The following is a 17,534-nucleotide window of genomic DNA, read 5'->3' on the forward strand; positions in this document are numbered from 1 at the left end:
AGTGAGATAGTCCTTGAAAGAAGGAAAACAACAAAAGAGGAAAATAATTCATTCAAGAAATTTATCAACATATTAATCAAGTCTGACAGCATATATGATGTTCCACACACATACTCTTTGACTTCTTTTTTTAAATGAATTTTTAAAAATTTTACACTCAAATACTAAATGAGGAAAGAATGTAAATGTAAATGTAAAAATATTACTGCATTCACCATAATAGAGGATTCAATATAAAATAATAAATGCTTTTCAGAAAGCTTATATGATAAACCTAACACACTATACGGTTTCCCCAACTTCTGTAAATGAATGAGGTAGGTATGTTTTCTAATCTTTTCTTTGGAAGCCAAGTCTGGTCATCATAATTAGACAGGTGTCAGGTTTTTTTGTCCTTTTCATTTACAATGTTGTAATCGTGTTGCATTTAATCAATCTGTAAATAAATGAGGTAGGTATCTTTTCTAATCTTTTCTTTGGAGCCAAGTTTGGTCATCATAATTAGGCAGGTGTCAGATTTTTTGTCCTTTTCATTTATAATGTTGTAATCATGTTGCATATTGTTTTCCTGGTTAGAACTGTAAAACTCTTCCCAGGATTCTTCAAATCACTCATATTCCTTTGTTTATTGGTATAGTAAGTAATATTAAATTCCATCCCCTTATCCACAATTTGTTTAGCCATTCCCCTAATAATGGACTTTGAATATTTTGCTGCATAAAGGACCTTTCTTTCTGTCTCTGAACTTCTTAAGGTAGAGGGGTATGTGTGTGTGTGTGTGTGTGTGTGTGTGTGTGTGTGTGTGTGTGTGTGTCTGTACATAGATATATAGCATATTTTTCACATAATTGTACACATAATTCTAAGTTTCTTTCAGTTCATGGCTTTAGCAGCAATGTATTCAGTGGGCCTCTCTTCCACAATGTTTCCCACAATGACTGCATATTTTGTCATCTTTGATAAATTGCTGGTTGTGAGGGTTATTTTGATTTGCACTCTTATTTTTAGTCATTTTGAAGCAATCTTTCAAACTAAACAGTTTGAAATTCTCCTTTCAAGAACTGCCTGGTCATAGCCTTATCCATTGGGGAATGTTTGTTGTCTTCATTACATTAGAACCATATATGACTTGGATTACAAACCCTTATCAAGGAATTGGAGGCAAAGGATTTCTCCCTCAATTAACATCTTCCCTTTTTATCCTATATAAAACTATTTTGTTTCTACAAATTTCTTGTCATCAAAATTATCTATTTTTCTCTTTTGTATTCTTTTATACATCTTATTTTCTAATATTCACCTTATATTCTTATATATACTTTCTACACCTTTCAAGATTTTGAAAGGTACTTGATCAAATTTTCTTCTTTTTTTAAAAATGATGTGGCCTAAAATTGAGATCATGTATGTTGTAGTATCTGGTACAAGTTGTTTAAATCTATTTCTTTCACACTATTTTCAAGTTGCCTTACAAGTTCTTGTGAAATATCAAGGTTTTTCTGAATTTGTTTTCTGAAGTTTATAGAACATTGAGTTCAGTTGTTATTAAGTTCTATTTTTTCCCCCAATTGATAAATGGGCAAAGGATATGAATAGCCAGTTTTCATATGAAGAAATTAAAGTTATGCAGTCTTTTGAAAAAAAAAGTTTTATATCACTATTGATTAGAGAAATGCAAATTATGACAATTCATACTATATTGGCTAATATGACAAAAAAGAAAGTGATAAATGTTGAAGGGAATGTGGAAAAATTGGACACTAATATATTGTTGGTGAACTTATGAACCGATTCAACCATTCTGAAAATAATTTGAAACTGTGGGAATTAAAATGTCCAATCTATAATAAAAGAAACTCAAGCAGAGTTCCAAGATAATGGTATTTTATTAAAGAGTTCATGGTTGGGGAAGCTAGGTGGCACAGTGGATAGAGCACAGGCCCTGGAGTCAGGAATACCTGAGTTCAAATCTGGACTCAGACACTTAATAATTACCTAGCAGTGTGGCCTTGGGCAAGCCACTTAACCCCATTGCCTTGCAAAAAAAAAAACAACCCTAAAAAAAAAGTCATGGTCCTAAGGAAGTGGACCTCAGATCTTCACAGTATGAGCTAACTCTTTCTTCCAGTGCCTTATTTTTATAGGATATGATACCCAAATACGCAAAAGAGGCATGGCAAAACACTAAATCTCATTGGTTGATTTGCCTTGCTCTTATGCACCAAAAATGACATATAAGTAGTGGGTGTTACAGGTTGGGCACAGCCTGGGGCATCTCCACTGACAAGGTAGTCATAGCATAATAAAAAAAGATGAGCAAGATGATTTAAAAAAACTAGAAAGACTTTTATGAACTGATACAAAGTGAACAGAACCAGAAGAACATTGTATACAGAAACAGTGATATTGTATGATGATCAACTGTAAATGACTTAGTTATTCTTAGCAATACAATGATTTGAGACAATTCCAAAGGACCATTATGAAAAATGTTATCTACCTTTAGAGAAAGAATTGATGGAGAATGAATACAGATTGAAATAGAGTATTTTTCACTTTATTTTTTTGTGGTGAGTTATTTTTGTCTGTATTTTCTTTCAGAATATGATTAATATGTAAATAAGTTTTATATGTTTACAATTGTAGAACTTATAACAAATTGCTTATTGTCTCAGGGAGGAGGGAGGAGCTTGAAAGAATGGAACTCAAAAAATAAATGTTAAAAAAGGTTTTACATGTAATTGGGGAAAAACAAAATATTTAAAATAAAAAACCCATTTGATTGATGTTTCTTTCAAACTTTTCAAACAGTAAAAAATAAAAAAGTTTTCTTTTTGCTGATTCTTCTTTGTTCTGTCTGCTCCTCTGATCTACATTTTAAACTTTAAATCAGTACCAAATCATTTTGACAATTACTGTTTAATTGCATAATTTAAGAAATAGAAATTCTATTCCCCTTCACTCCCTTCATTTTTCATTATTTCCTTGAGATATTAGGTCATTTATTTTGCCAAATAAATTTTGTCATAATTTTTCTAGTTCTTTAAAGTATCTAGAGCAGTTGAATGGCACAGTGGCAGAACACCAGGCCTGGAGTCCAGAAGACTTTGTGGCAGTACCTTGTTGCTGTTACAATGTAAAGTAATAAAACAATAGAACCCTCCATATAATAAGCCTTAAAGGCAGAGCTCCAGATGACCTGTACAGAAAGTTACAGTCATAAAATGTTAAAGTTATAAACCTCAGAATTAAGGAAGGGAGGGAGGGAGGGAATTTTTGTAGGAATTTTAGCATGAAAATTTAATCCATTTGCAGATAATCAAAAGTTAACTATAATTAGAGTCAATGACTCCTTAAAACATCATTTAAACTAAAATTGTTAAGAAGTAAAACTTATTCATTGTTTTGATTTTTCTTCCTATTTATGTTCTGATGAAAATACTAATGAGCCTTATTTTAAAATAGCCAGAAGAGAGACATCAAAAAGAGTTAAGAGTGAAAGTTGCTTACTAGCTATTAATAATAACCTCTTGAATAATTCAAAGTTAACTATACCATACCAAAAATTCTCTAATGCATGCAAGTTATTCATGGCCTTGCTATATTCTAAATTTTCAATTATCTTTGTCTTCTAGCTATAGCCTTTGGACTCTAATAGAATTTAAATTCCATAGCAAGACATGTATGTACTGATGCAAAGTAAAATAAGCAGAAATAGGAAAATAATATACACATATAATGCAACAATATAAATGGAAAGTACAACCTGATAGGAGGTGGTAGGTACATGCTTATGATCCTTGCTACTAAGGAAGTTGGGGTTGGTGGATGACTTGAGGTGAGAAGTTATAAAATGCAATAAGGATAAAGCCAATTAGATATCTGTATGAAGTAGAGTACCAGTAGAGTAAAGCCAGTACCCTCATCAGCATGGGGATATCCATGTCTAAGGATGAGGCTAAAGGTCAATGTTAGAAATGGTTTGGGTCAAAGTTTCCATGCCAATCAGCAATGAGAGCAGACCTGTGAGTGGCCAAAGCACTTCCGGACTAGGTGGGATAGGGAGAAAGAAAGAAATGAAAGAAAGAAGAAGGGAGAGAGGGAGGGAGGGAGGGAGGGAGGGAGGGAGGAAGGAAGGAAGGAAGGAAGGAAGGAAGGGAGGGAGGGAGGGAGGGAGGGAGGGAGGAAGGAAGGCAGGCTAAAGCTAATTTAATTTTGAAGTTTATAGCTTTAACATTTTATGGCCATAGTTTTCTGTTCAGATCACCTAAAGTTCTGCATTTAAGGCTTATTTTATGGAGGGTTCTTATACTTTATTACTTTACATTGTAGCAGTTAAACAAATGGCTTTGTGCTTGTAACATCGCTCTACATCTTCTAGTTTTATTCCCTGTACTTCCATATATAGTACAGTCACTAGTCATACTGTGGCAGAAATAATAGGACCAGAAACCTGTGGGATTAAAGGTCTATAAAGGTTGTTCTCTTTCTTTTCTTTGCTATTTGCTATTTTTAAGCATATCATTCCTCTTGCATCCTATCATTTGAAGATTAGGCAGGGATTCTGCAGTCTGGAGCTCACTTTGAGTCTCCTAAAGGACAAAGCCCCATTTCCACTGCAAAACTAGGTTGGGTCTTGGATTACAACAGTATGGACACTCCCACCTTATATGTGAATACTCCTTGCTACAGTGAAAATTGCCCCTGTTCATCCCTCACTCTTTGGGATCCTCATCCAAATTTTCTCATAAATCTTCTGCAGAAGGCCCACTCCCATGTTTTGGGGCCCTTCACTGAAATTTTGTTTTATTTGTTTTTAATGTGTGGTAGTACTAGTGAAGCACTTAAGTTGCCCACTTGTCTTTTCTGCACTTGCTCTATGAGCATAAATTCATAAATTCAGAGATGGCAGGGACTTTAGAGGCCATTGAATCCCTCTCTTTCCTTTTACAGAGGAGGTTACTAAGATACAAAAAAATCTAAGTGACTTGCCCAGGGTCACATAGCTAATAAGTGTCAGGGGCAGGATATGAATTCCTGACTGCAAGGCTAATACACTAGTCACACATTTTCCGATGCCCACCTCCTTTTCCAATCATGTATTTCTTTGATGATATTTCTTTTGCTCCCTCCTGCAAACAAGTCATTATTGATCATAAATGTAGATTCAAAGGGGACCTCAAAGATCATCTAGTCCAGGGGTTCTCAACATTTTCTAAAGGCATTGGGCTCCTTTGGCAATCTAGAAAGGTCTACAGACTTTTTCTCAGTACAATATTTTTAAATGTATAAAATAGAATGTAAAAGATTACAAAGAAAATCAATTATATTGAAGTAAATATGTAATTTTTCCCACCCAAGTTCACTGATTATCAGTGAACTCCCAATCTATCCATGGACCTGTTGGAATCTATGGACCCCAGGTTAAGAATCCTTGATTTAGCCCAGCCTACTCATTATATCAATAAGGAAATTGAATGTCAAAGAAGTTAAGTGAATTGTTCATGCAAATCAAAAATTGGTAGACATGTAGGATCTGAACCTTGGTTTTTCTGATGAAAAGTCTAACATCTTCTAACTACTCCACCTCATCTAATAAGGTTAACATCAACTGTATCCTATACCTTTTGTTAAAGATGACTTTGATTAATGATTCTTTGAGGATCAATACTATTTGGTACATAAAAACCTCAAAAGTCACTTACAATTCTGCTTCTTTGGAGATCATGGCGTGCAGTAATTCAGAGAAATATAACATCACTAGAAGAATATCAATATCATGTCGAAAAGAACATTTTGCAGTAATTTCGGATCATTGAAAACACTACACATTAATCCAGGCCACTCTCTTTGTAATATCAATTTGTGAGCCCAGCTCATTGTCCACTAGCTGTACCTGTCCAAGATACAAGTATTGATAGAATGGTTCAATGGATGTTCTAAACTATTTCATTCAGATGGAGTAAAAATTCCATCTGAATGAAATAGTCTGGAAAATATTCATTCTTCATCTAATTGATTCTTCTTGAGTGGTTGCTAAACCAATTGTGACATTGATCTTACAGGTGAATAATAATAATTGCTACCTTTTATTTAGTACTTACTATATCCCAGTCACTTTACAATTATCTTATTGGAGCCTCACAACAATTCTGGGAGGTAGATATTATTATAAGGAAAAGGAGGCAAACAGGGATTAAACAACTCAGGCAAACAGGTCATGCAGATAGTAAATGTCTGAGGTCAGATCTGAACTCATTTTCCTGACTCTGGGCTTAGTACTCTACCTATTCTGTCTACTGCAGAAAATTATCTTCAGAATCCAGCTTTTCCCCTTCTCATATTTTCATTAAGAATAGCCCCTATCAGGGGCAGCTAGGTGGATAGACCACTGGCCTGAAGTTAGGAGTGCCTGAGTTCAAATCCGGCCTCAGACACTTAATAATTACTTTTCCAAATATTTGACATTTTTCCCTCCCTTCTTTAAGGGCTCTGAAAGTTGGGAGAGCTAGATGGTGCAGTGGATAGAGCACTGACCCTGGAGTCAGGAGGACCTGAGTTCAAATGTGACCTCAGATATGTAATAATTACCTAGTTGTGTGACCTTGGGCAAGTCACTTAATCCCATTGCCTTAAATAAATTTTTTTATTTCTAAGGCAATGGGGTTAAGTGGCTTGCCCTAGGCCATATAGTTAGGTAATTATTAAGTGTCTGAGGCCAGATTTGAACTCAGGTACTCCTGACTCCAAGGCTGGTACTCTATCCACTGTGCCCCATCCTTAAATAAATTTTAAAAGAAAAGATATACTGAAAGTTAACCTCTGAATATGCAAAATTATCCTGGCTCCATGCTAGATTTCTTCTTTTTGTACTTAATCTAAACCAGCTACTCTAACTTCCTCTTTTTCAATGTCCTTTGTACTTAACTGAAATAGCACCTTCAGTACATAGGTGGTAGAATTCAGTTAGTTCCATTATCATTGCTAATAAGACTGGTATCACTGGAAAATCTGTTCCATTTTTTCACCTCTTATTCTCTTAATATCCTCTAGGTCTCTGGGTAAATCTGGTTAATTGGGGATTCATTATCATCTTTCTGCAGGTTTCCTATTCTTTCTGTTGATTTTCATTGTTTGCTGAGGCTTATGTCTACCAATATCCTCCTCCATAATGTTTTTTTTTGTTTTTTTGTTTGGTTTTTTTTTTTAGATTTTTGCAAGGCAAATGGGGTTAAGTGGCTTGCCCATGGCCACACAGCTAGGTAATTAATTATTAAATGTCTGAGACCGGATTTGAACCCAGGTACTCCTGACTCCAGGGCTGGTGCTTTGTCCACTGCGCCACCTAGCCGCCCCCCTCCATAATGTTTTGATGTTGTTGGGGTTTTTTAGGTTTTTGCAAGGCAGTGGGATTAAGTGACTTGCCCAAGGCCACACAGCTAAGTCATTATTAAGTGTCCGAGGTCAGATTTGAACTCAGGTATTCCTGACTCCAGGGTGGGTGCTCTATCCACTGTGCCATCTAGCCACCCACTCCTCCACAATGTTTTGCAAATGAGTTTGCACTGATGTTACCTATGACCGTAACCTGATGAGCTACTCAAGTTTTCTCAGCCTAAGAAAGTTTCTGTGTTTTTAAAAAGAGTTTCCTGATTGTGGCAATTCTCTATTCACTAAGCTCCTGGAGGAAATGATGATAATCAATCAACATCTTTATTTTTTTCCATTTTTCGTAATCAGTAGCTGTTTAGAGATGTTATGTTGGTTTTCTATGTCTCCTCATCTAATTAAAGCTCCAAAGACAACTTAGCATAGCACAAGAAGAATGAATAGTAACTGTTGTTGTCGTTATTATTATTATTATTGAGTTGTTTCAGACATGGACAGCTCTTCATGATCCCATTTGGTATTTTCTTGGCAAAGATGCTGAAGTGGTTTGTCCTTTCCTTCTACTCATTTTAAAGATGAGGAAACTGAGGCAAATAGGCTTAGTAATTTGTCCAGGGTCACACAGCTAGTGAGTGTCTAAGGTTGGATATAAACTCAGGAAAATGTCTTCCTAACTCCAGGCCCTGTGCTTTATCCACTCACTGCCCCACTCAACTTACTGAATGATAACTAGCATTACAAAGCTCTTTATGGTTCACAAGTTAGTAACAGGTGATCTGCAAGGACCATTCTATGACCTCTTCAAAAGACATGTTCTGGCTCACACACTGACCTTGTACTTGGGGATGATGTAATAATCTCCTTTTAAGCCTTTGGTCCCTATGACAGCAGGTGGAGATGGGGGAGCAAATGCAAAAGAGGGCTGGCTACAGAGCCAAGAAGAGCCACCCATTCAGTATTTTTTATTTTATTTTTTTTTGCAAGGCAAATGGGGTTAAGTGGCTTGCCCAAGGCCACACAGCTAGGTAATTATTAAGTGTCTGAGACCAGATTTGAACCCAGGTACTCCTGACTCCAGGGCCGGTGCTTTATCCACTGCACCACCTAGCCGCCCCTCATTCAGTAGTCTTTAAAAGGAATGATACCACCTTCTCAAGCTCTCTTTTTTCCCATCAAAGTTGGAACTCTCCTGGGTGGACAGAATCCTTCAAGCAACAAAGGCCTTCACTAATATATTGCAGCAAGTTCACATGCTTGTCCAGAGAGCCTGAGATCCAATCTGAAGGCAATAGCTGCCCCTGCTGCTTTGTGTTTCTTTCAGTGAGCAGAGGTCATCAAACAGCTCTCTTGAGAAATGGTAGTTTCTAGTTGTGGCAGCAGCCTTCTAAACTCAAGGAACCCCAGAGTTTCTAGGTTTCGGTGCTGGCCACTCAGCAGGAGGTGATCTCTAGGCAACTTCTTGGCAGAGAACAAAAGATCACTAGAAGGAAGGGTGCTACAGATGGAAAGATAGAAAGCAAAAGCCACTGACTTGTAGAAACTATGGATCCTGCATGAGTGGCTTGGACAGGAAAGCTTTGAGGTGAAAGTGAAATGCTTGCTCAGTGACTTACACACACACACACACACACACACACAGTTTGGACAGATAGGGAAGATTGAGTAACATAATTTCAGCTTTACTGAAACATAAAGAATTGAAAATGGAGAGTGTGAACTAAGACAGGGAAGATAGACTGAGGTCATATTATGAAATGCCTAAAAATGCTAGGCAGAGTTTATACTACTGTACAAAAGAATGACACAATCTCAGATATATGCATTATAAAGATTATTTAACAAGCTACACAAAAGTTACTTAACCCAGTTTGCCTCAGCTTTCTCATCTTTAAAATGAGTTGGAGAAGGAAATACAAACTACTTTAGCATCTTTGCCTAGAAAACCTCACAGAGGATCACGAAGATGGGGAGGAGAGACTGGATACAGTGAGAGAAGGTAGGAGACAATTAAAATATTAAATAAGAGGTGATTGGAACCTGAATTAGTGGCTCTAATGAGTAAAAAAAAGGACAGATGCAAGAAATATTCTGAAGGTAGACTCTGCAGGACTAAGCAGCTTCTTGGACATAGGACATTAGGGAGAAAGAAGACTAGAGGGTGACTTTGAGATCTTGCATCCCATGATAGGATGTAGTACACAAACAAACAAACAAACAAGTTAGGAAAGGGGCAAGTTTAGGAGCCAAGATAATGTGTTGAGAATTAAATATGTTTTATTTGATGGGTTGATAAGAGAGCTCAGCAAAGTGAGCCTCAATTGAGGCTGGATTAAGAATTTGAGAACCAAGCTATTTTATATTTAACTACTTATTATTAATTATCTTGACAGTTACTCAATATACATTTATACAGTGTCCCAAAAGTCTTAGTGCAGTTTTTAAGCTTTAATAGAAATGCATGTACCTTTATTGTCCCCATCGCTAGACCAACAGTTTCTTGAAAATAAGAACTGTTAGATTCATCATATTGCCAAGAACATTGTAGGCATTTGATAAATGGTTTTTTTGGAAACATTTGATTGGTTGATAGAGGTGACAAGTGACAGCATAGGAGTGAACAAGATGCACAAAGGAAAAGCATCTTACCATAAACTATCTCATCTGATCCTTAGAACAACTTCGCAGTTATTATCCCCATTCTACAGAATAGAAAATTGAGTCTTTGCAAGGTAGTTTGCCCAGAATTGAATAACTAGCAGTAATTCCTCACCTCAGGTCCCACATTCTATTCTTTCCATCTCCCAGACTCCTTAAAAAAACAATAAATAAAATAAAATAAATATATAAAATTAAAAATAGAAATAAGAGAAACAAAATCAAGATGAGTTTAGTAGGAGTAACTAATTAAAAGAGGAAGCTATTAGATTCCAAGCATCTTGAACATCTACACAGTAACTACATGTCACCCAAAGGATTCCTTATTTGCTTCCAGAATTACTTTCCTATCATGAATTACAAAAATGGTTGGGAGAGTGATCTCCCGGTTTCCTGCCCCTTCTGACCCAGACTCACCTCCTACCTCCAGGTGCCAAAATCGATCTGGTAATTGGCTCCTTGCAATCAGCAACATCTTTTAACTTGGGCAAAAGGGGCCCTACGAAGGAACGCATCAACAGAACTACATTTCCCAGAGGACACTGCTTGACAGAAGTCCAGGAGGAGAGAATTCTGGGAAGTGTGGCTATAACTGACAGCCAGCTTCAAAGGAAACTAACTTTCTAGCCTTTCCCCCAGTCCGAGAGCTCCAGGGTTCCCATCTGCCTGCTGAATCCCGAGGCCTGGGGCGTCCTCCCCGCAGAGCTAAGAGGACAGTGAGCACAGGTAAACTGAGGCACGAGCAGGTCTCCAGGCCTGTCAGGACTGGTTTTGCAGCAAGGCGGGAGAATTTGCTGCTGTTTAGAATCGGAAATGTCCTTGGTCACATTTCACTGATTTAGCCATGTTTGCCCTCCCCTGAAGGACCCCAGAGGGCACTTGAGTTTATGAACCTAACTCATGGGGCACAAACTTAGAGGCCAGCTAGGTTAACTCCTTCATTTTTACCAGGGGGGAAATTTAAGACCCAGAGAGATTAAATTTATAGTAAGCAAATTCAGGTTCTTTGAGCAGGCAATATTTCTGGTATATCATGCTGCCTCTCTTAATTGTTTTAAAATTTTTTCATCCATTTTTGTCATTTATATTTTCCTAGAATAAGAGAATTTGGATTTCAGAATTTCTTTTTTGTTGTTCAGTCAACTTTGTGATGCCATTTGGGATTTACCCTACAAAAAATACTGAAGTAGTTTATCATTTTCTTCTCCAGTTCAATTTACAGATGAGGAACTTGAAGCAAACAGGACTAAGTGACTTGCCCAGGGTCTCACAGCTAGTAAGTATCTGAGGTCCAGTTTGGACTCAGTTCTTCCTAATTCCAGGTTCAGCCTTCTATTCACTTTATTATCTAGCTCTCCCAACAGTATCTTTAGGAACTATGAACTACTGTCAACTTTTTATTTGCTGGTGCAGACCATTTTTGAATCTGTCACTTTCTAGCTTAGGTTAGTCATTAATTCTCTCTATAATTGTTTCTTCATTTTGGGGGGCTGGGAGGGTGAAGGATGGGGAAGAGGGTCCAGATGTGTAACTTCATCTGTGTAGGGAAACTCCCAATGTACAGAACCTCTCCATTGATGCAGGTGGGTAAGCCTGTCTACAACTTATGACTTTCAAGAGATAAAAGAAGTTATCTTTAACCAGAAGGTAAACTATTAGACCCTAGTCATAAGGCAGGGATGTATCAGAGAATGAAGTTCAACCCAAGCCTTTCAGATACCAAGGGAACCACAATTTATCATACTACACCACCATGTCTTGTCCACATCTATAAAACAAAAATTATATCTGTATTGCCAACCTCAAAAGTCTGTTATTAGGGGGCGGCTAGGTGGCGCAGTGGATAGAGCAGCAGCCCTGGAGTCAGGAGTACCTGGGTTCAAATCCGGCCTCAGACACTTAATAATTACCTAGCTGTGTGGCCTTGGGCAAGCTACTTAACCCCATTTGCCTTGCAAAAAAAAAAACACCTAAAAAAAAAGTCTGTTATCAGGGCAATTAGTTGATTCATTGGATAATACACCAGACCTGGAGTTAGGAAATCTGAGTTTGAATATTATCTCAGACATTAGCTGGGTGACCCTGGGCAAGTCACTAACTGCTTCCTGCTTCAGTTTCCTCATTAGTAAAAATGGGAATAATAATAATGGTACCACATTTTAGGGTGGTTATGAAGATCAAATAATATTTGTTAAGCTCTCAGTAAAATGCATAGAGCTATAGAAATGCTAGTTATTATGAAATGAGATGAGATCTCATTATTATGATATGAGTTATGAGACAGACAGATAGTATACTACATCACCATGTTGCCTCTGTGTGTATTTCTATGTTTATGTCTGCAAATATTAGGGGAGACATGGAATATTGGGCCCGGAGTCAGGACCACTCATTTCTCTAAATTCAAATCTGGCCTCAAATACTTATTAACTGTGTGATCCTGAGCAAGTCATTTGACCCTGTTTGCCTCAGTTTCCTCATCTGTAAATGTCACTAAGAGTCAGACTGTATATATATATATATATATATATATATATATATATATATATATATATAGTGCTTTGTAAACGGAAAAGTCCTATATAAATGCTAGCTCTTTTTCTAGAGGTATTTCACGGTATTTTAGCATTTATCCTATGAGAAATTTTATAATCATAGAATGTCAGATCTGTAAAAAAAAACAAACTTGATAAAACATCATCTACCCTGCTGATTTTTATAGATGATGTTACAGAGGTCCAATAGTTGAAAAGAAAAACAGGCCTTCCAGCGTACCACTTTTAATGTAAGGAATGAAGTTCTTTTCATCTACCCATAATGAGACCCTGGGCCATGGCTTTCATTTTCCACAGTAGCTGTTCTCTACTTGGGCTCTAAGAGTTCAGGGATGAATTATAGGAACATTGTTTTGTTGAAAGAAAGTCATTGCTAAAGAAAAACCTTCTGGCCCGGAAACATTTTATTTGGACCACAAAAAACATGCCAACATCATTTCTGCTCCATTCAACATCTATCACTGGGTGTCAGACTTGGGTTAGGGGCTAGGGTTAAAAATACAAAGAAAAAGCCTCCTCTGGCCTGAGGAGCTACCTAGTCCCAAAATGATGAAGCCTAAACCCCATTAAGTCCGTGGAAAGGAATTTTGAGGAGCAGACCTTAACCCCTAGGTGGAATCAGAAGAGGTTTTTTGCCTGACTAGAATTTTGAAGGGAGGGAAGGATTTGTGGTAGTTGGAGCTGAAGTGCCAGTAACAGACACTGGGAAAGTGGGCATGTACAATGACAAACAACAAGCAAGTTTACTTGGAGTGTGGAGTATATAAAGAAGAACAGTGGCAGGAGGTTAAAAACAGATGTTGGAATCTGTGGGTTTATGCCACATCCTCATTCAAAGGATTTGATCCATGGTCCTCAGAATGGAATAACCCTTCAATCTGGATCAATGTAAAGACTGGCAAATTGCCTTCTGTGGGGGGTGGGGGGAAAGAAGCAAGATTAGGGGGAAAATTGTAAAACTCAAAATAAATAAAATCTTTAAAAGGGAAAAAATAAGAATAGAATGATCCACCCAGTTCTTATACTACCCACATGACCTTAAGGAGGTCCCTTAACTTCTCTTTCCACATCTGTAAAAAGAGGCTAATAATAATGTGAGTAACCTTAGAATAACAGCTGACTTCTCATTCAGGGCTTTTTGGCAATATGCTTGATGATATTATCTCCCTTAATTCATTGGCTTCCTTGAGCTCCCAACTCAATTCCCACCTCACCACAGGGAAGCCCTATCCATTCTCTCTTAATTTCACTGCCTTCTCTCTGATGCTTGTCTCCAATGGATCCCATAAATAGCTTGTTGTCTTCCCTTGTTAGACTACCAGCTTCTTGAGACCTTGCCTTTCTTGTATCTTAGTCCTTCATATAGTACCTGGCCCATAGTAGACATTTAATACGTGTTCTTTGGCTTACTGGCAGCAGTCTGTGAGATGGTATTACTATTATGTTTATCAATAATAATAGTAATAACTATTAGCATTAATAAAACATTCTTAAACCTTGTGAAGTACTTTTGACCATTCTTTCTATCCCCCCAATAGGGTCAAGCACATAAGGATTTCTTAATAAATATCCCTTGACTTGTTACCGCATTTGTCTAGAAATAGGATTGAAATCCAAGAATTAGCTGACTCCTATTTCTCTTTCCATCATGTCCCCAGTTTGTTGTAAAGGAAGGCTTGAAAACTTTAAAGCATTAATGCTGATGATATGATATACTTATACTATGAAATATAATATAAAACAATACAATATAAATAATATGAAATGATATAATATCATATACTATTTCTCACGTCTCTGGACTCCAGTTTCAAATGTGTAAAATAAATTTGAACTACTTATCTCTAAAGTCCCTTACCTTGGGGTGGCTAGATGGCGCAGTGGATAGAGCACCGGCCTTGGAGTCAGGAGTACCTGGGTTCAAATCCAACCTCAGACACTTAATAATTACCTAGCCGTGTGGCCTTGGGCAAGCCACTTAACCCTATTGCCTTGAAAAAATCTAAAAAAATTTTTAAAAAAATGAAGTCCCTTACCTGGTAAGATTTGTAACCCAGTGGTTCAAACCTTTACATATTCATAATTTTGACACCTCTTCCCAGTCTTCACCTGGGATTACATCATTGTAGGGAACTAACCCCTTGTATAGGAAACTCTTCCAAGAATAAAGATTGGTGATTTGAACTTAGGGCCTTTGAGTTTCCTGAGGTCCTAACAGAGTAAATGACTTGTCGATGATCATCTAGCTAGTGTTTGTCAAAGGAAGGATTTGAACTCAGCTCTTCATGATTTCCATATCCCTCTGTCCATTACCTCATGCTGACTCTTCTGGACACCCTGCTATTGACATTTTTCTTCTTTTTTTAGGCAGGATGAACTTGATGTATTTGTCAATCCTATACTATGGTGCAATTTGGGAAAGATTGATGGGGTGTCTCTGCCTTTGGAGATGATAATACTTTTCATTTTTTTTTTAATGCAAAGAGCTTTCCTATTCATTATCATGGGGATCTTCTCACAACAATTCTTTGACTATAAGGAGGGTAGGATGGGTTTTAGCACATTGTTTTTGCTGTTGTTTATCCTTTGAAGACTGACAGCAGCATTCGATGATGTCTGCTAGTATGTCAAAGGAAGGATTTGATTTCAGCTCTTTGTGATTCCCCCTGCCCTCTATCTAAGGTCTTCTTGATGTCCTGCTGTCGACAATTTACTTCTTCTTTTAGGTAGTGACAATAATAGCATCCACTTTCCAGAGTTGTTGTGAGGATCAAAAAAAGGTAAGATTTATTGCTGCGGCACAGCAAGTTAATGGTAGGGCCAAAAACAGCCTTTTGATTCCTAGGCCAATGTTCCTTCTTATTCGCCTCTGACTCTTTTGGATATAAACAAACCCAAACATTTGTCCTGAAAAGAAAACAGAATCCAGACTTCTGTTGATTTAGTAGCAGCAGTGAAATAATGTGGAGGTAAAGAGGATTTGATTTTTTTGTCTGAAGTTTTTTAAACGAACCTTCACCCTCAGTGCAGGGTCAGGCGTAAAATGTTGTTAATGATTTGACCATCAGTTCAAACAAAAACAACTGTTCTGTTCCTAAAGGTATTTGAGCAGGTGGCAGTTTATCTATTTACCAGCCCAATGAAAACTGGGTTTTTGTGCTAGCACTTTCCCAGGATCTGTGAACACTTGTTCCTGAGGCCAGGAAAGCTGAGGGTTGGGGAGATCCTCACCACCACCACCTCTAAAGGGAGAAGAAGCAAGTGTTCCACCATGTTATAATGCAGAGCAACCCACTATGACCAAACTGTAGATTTTATGACATAGTCATGGAATGGTACACAATTTCAAAAATGTAAAGCTAAAAGTGACAAGCACAAGAGTGCTTCAAAGGGGACCACTAAAGCAATATGTAGTTTTGTCATCAACTGACTTTATTATAAACTAAAGAATATTAACAAAGATAAAAATCAACTATATATATATATATATGTGTGTGTGTGTGTGTGTGCACATATACCAAATAAGGAATACAACAGGAAGGAAATAAGTATTTATTAAACATTTACTATATATGCTCAGCACTTTACAAAAATTATCTCTTCTGAGCCTTCAGGTAATTGCTATTCTCTCCATTTTACAATTGTGAAAACTGAGGCAACCAGAGGTTAAGTGACTTGCCCAGAGTCATACAAATAGATGTGTCAGTGACTGTTTTTGAACTCAGGTCTTCCAGATTCCAGGACTAGCTGGCCACTGGGCTGCCATCTTGGAAACCCCTGGCATTTCATAGGATCATAGACATAAAGGTGAAAGGGCCTCAGGGGTCTTATTTTACAAATAAGGAAACTGAGAAACTGAGAAATGAGGAAGTGAAGTCTCTTGCCTAAAGTTGCATAGACAGTAAGTGACAGCTGGGAACTAGGTATTGCGATGACACACTCAGTGTTCTCTGTTCTGCACCAGAACAGTTTGGTATTATAGTAGTTAGTAGTGGTAATAGTGGTGGTGGTAGTAGTAGTAGCAGCAGCAGTAGTAGTAGTAGTAGTGGTGGTAGTAGAAATGGTGGTAGTGATAGTAGTAGTGGTAATAGGAGGAGGAGTTGTAAAATGGTGGTGGTTGTAGTAGTAGTAATAGTAGTGGCGATGATTGTGATGGTGACAGGAGTGGTAGTTGTAGTAGTAAATGGTGTTTAAAAAAATTTAATGGATAATTTTATGGATATTGCCTAAATGAACAATAAATATCATTTTGAGGCAAACATTTCATTTTTTACAGAAATATGCAAGTACTGTTCAGGAGATTGAAATGTTCTCTCCCTAACCACTACTCTGTGGCTTCTTCTTCTGATTGATTTTGTCCTCTCAGACTCTACATTATAAGGCGGCGTCCCAGATCAGCCACGTCTTCATTCCTCTCTCATATACCCTCCTGGCCATGTACTCCCCCATCCCTGCATGAGGACACTTTCCCTCCTCCTCTCTTCCTCTCCCTTTTCGGCTCCCTTTTACATGAGATGGAACAGTTTCACAAAGGTCTTAATATGTTCTCTAGTTTTTTATAGAAAGTCCCTGGTCTAAACCTTGATTTTCTGTGTCTTTTAATTTCAAAGCCACATTAAACGCTTGGCTGCCTTCCTTCACTCAACAATTCTATAATAAACCCATGAGTCAGCAACCTGTAACTAAGCCATGAGTGGTGATGTTTTCTTGGTATTAGGAACTAGACAATATCAGTTTATAAATTAGAATAATCCCATGGCATCACAGCCCACAGATGACTGGGAGAGTGTCACCAATACCACCACCATTCAAGGAATCCTTTTTATGCCCAGGATTCCCCTAAAGGAACCTCACTCCTTCCCAAGGAGCAGATAAAATAATTCTGGGGAGTAGAGGATTGGAGGAGGACTGTTTGCAGAGTTTATTTAGAAGGCT

General features: G+C 37.5%; 2 protein-coding genes across 5 annotated transcripts in view; one reads left to right on the forward strand and one right to left on the reverse strand.

The window, feature by feature from the left end:
• P4HA1 (prolyl 4-hydroxylase subunit alpha 1) overlaps positions 1–17,534 on the reverse strand; it is a 98,858-nt gene that overhangs the window by 77,138 nt on the left and 4,186 nt on the right. The window lies entirely within an intron of this gene.
• NUDT13 (nudix hydrolase 13) overlaps positions 10,558–17,534 on the forward strand; it is a 31,334-nt gene continuing 24,357 nt past the window's right edge. For 2 of the 4 annotated variants that reach the window (XM_074232814.1, XM_074232816.1), the window contains exons 1-2: positions 10,570–10,770; positions 11,255–11,320. The gene's annotated coding sequence lies outside the window, so the exon portion shown is untranslated. Of the gene's footprint in view, positions 10,771–11,254; positions 11,321–17,534 lie in introns of all 4 variants that reach the window. The other 2 variants (XM_074232811.1, XM_074232812.1) reach the window with 2 other exon arrangements.

Source organism: Macrotis lagotis, chromosome 4, assembly GCF_037893015.1.
Source record: "Macrotis lagotis isolate mMagLag1 chromosome 4, bilby.v1.9.chrom.fasta, whole genome shotgun sequence".
NCBI classification, from domain to species: domain Eukaryota; kingdom Metazoa; phylum Chordata; class Mammalia; order Peramelemorphia; family Peramelidae; genus Macrotis; species Macrotis lagotis.